Source organism: Octopus bimaculoides, chromosome 6 (genome assembly GCF_046866305.1).
Source record: "Octopus bimaculoides isolate indiv1 chromosome 6, ASM4686630v1, whole genome shotgun sequence".
In the NCBI taxonomy this organism is placed as follows: Eukaryota; Metazoa; Mollusca; class Cephalopoda; order Octopoda; family Octopodidae; genus Octopus; species Octopus bimaculoides.
This window is the reverse complement of record NC_142933.1, coordinates 30,206,541-30,209,040: the sequence shown is the minus strand read 5'-3', so window position 1 is coordinate 30,209,040 and position 2,500 is coordinate 30,206,541.

Sequence of the window (2,500 nt, the reverse complement as noted above, 5' to 3'; positions counted from 1 at the left end):
AAAGAAAGAATGTGGGTTCAAGTCCCAGACGTACGGAAAACCACCTTTTTTCTGTCCAGGGACTATATTCCCCATTATTAGACTATCTTCTTTAGACTATGCGCAATGATCGCTTATGAGCTTTAAACTTATAAAATACTATTTTTACAAAATTGTAAAAATCGACAATGCTTAGCAAAACCATCGCAATGGTATATATATATATATATATATATATATATATATACGTACATACATGAAAGCATATATAGATAAGAGACAGGTATTCTCTGTATAAGATACATTTCGCAGTGCTCAGGAGATTTGAACTTGAGCAGGCAGAGGATTATATCTAAGGACAAGCAAGTTAGGCACCGTATTTGAACGAGGAACTCTTTTTTTGTAAAAAATATGGGAGTTTCTTATACATGGATAGTATTATAATCCTTCACAAAACATTTTATCCAAATTTTAAACCCCCCAAAATTTTGGGGTTTCTTAAACGCTTGTCCTTACATTTATTCCTCTCTCTCTCTGTCTCTCTCTCTCTCTCTCTGTCTCTCTCTCTCTCTCTCTCTCTCTCTCTCTCTCTCTCGCTATATATATATATATATATATATATATATATATATATAATTATATATATACATATATATATATTTGTAAGTGTACGTATGTGTATTTGTATATGCGTATATGTATATAAGTATGTAGATGTATATGCGTGTATATATGTACGTATATGCATATGTGCATATATGCCCTTCTGCCTGTATATAAGTATGTAATGAGCGCGTATATGTATTTATGTTTATGTATATAGAGATAGTTATATAAGAACGTACTCGCATGTGTATAGATGTATTTGTATATGCATGCATGTCTGTGTATGTATACATATACATATATGTATGTGTGTGTGTGCGTTTATGTATGTATGTATGTATATACGTGTGCGTCTATGTATGTATAAAAGAGCATACATATGTATATGTGGCTGTGTGTGTTTGTATGCGCATAAGTATATGTGTACTGATATGTAAATACAAAAAAAAAATTATGTATTATTTCTATATCTGTTTGTCTATTTATGTATCTGTTTATGTAAATCTATGTATGACTATTATATCCGTAAAATATCCAAGTATATTAATTATTGTCTCCCCGACATTGCAAGAAACTTATCCAGCTCTCTGTTTTTAGTTGTTTGTTTTTCCTTTCTACGAAAACACGCTCAACAATAACATCAACAACTATTTCGACATACACTAGAAAACCTTTCTTATATACTAATGGTTCTATATCTGATTATATAAGTTTATAACGTAAGTAATCCCGTTTATTTAGACCTTATTACACGCATATTACTTATTTCAAAATTTTCTTTAAAATATATCAATACTCTGACAAGATAATCAATTACGACATATAACACTTAGTTTTGGATATTACATAAATTAGCACCTACTTAATATATATTTCTTTAGTCTTGATTCAAATAGGCATTACTGCAAGAACGAATACAAATTTTTTTTTATAATGATAATTAAGAGAAAATCTATGTACTTCTAACATCTTTTTTAGTTTTTATATCAGCTACTGACGAGTACAAATACGATCATTACGATTTTCTATTTATGAATATCTGAGTCTTTTTGGAAAAATAAAAACTATAATCCATTCTAACATCAAATCTCCTCCATTACATAAATATGAATGAATTTGTTGAACTGTTTTTAATAAGTTAACTCATATATGATTATTTTTATACAAGTTTTCATACCTCCACGAATTTTATACAAATAAATTCAAAAGTAAATATGAAGAAAAGATATTAGAAATTTTTGGAAATAATTCCAATTAAACGACGAACTCACATTCATCTGATAAAAAAAAAATATATATAAAATATATATACGTACACACGCGCGCACGCGCGCACACACACACACACACACACACACACACACACACACAAACACACACACACACACACACATATATATATATATATATATATATATATATATATATATATATATATATACATACATATATAATTTCCTTCCCTCTATGTTGCACATACTGTGCGCACTTTGGCTAGAAGCTCTTCAAAGCGGACGTTACCGGCATCAGTGTTACCTGTGACAGAAGGCTTGCGAAATCTATGATCACGTTTCCTTTCACCGAGATACCCGTACTCAGATAAATGAGCATAATCAAAATAATAATTGCATTAGACATAGAAATAATACCAATACAAAATAGCGTCAATACAGAAAGGTCATTTCTCTATTCTTATTTTGTTTAAAACAATGGATAAATTTCATTGATCTTTCATTTGTTTGTGTATTCTCACACTATTATAACCGATTGGTGATCATTTAAAACCTCTTTCTCAAAAATACCCCCAGAAAAAATAGCTCAAAACAACCACAACTCATTATGCCTTTACACCTTCCGTATCTCATTCTAAAGATACCTTAATGAACACACAACAAATATGTTGCATCACACACCA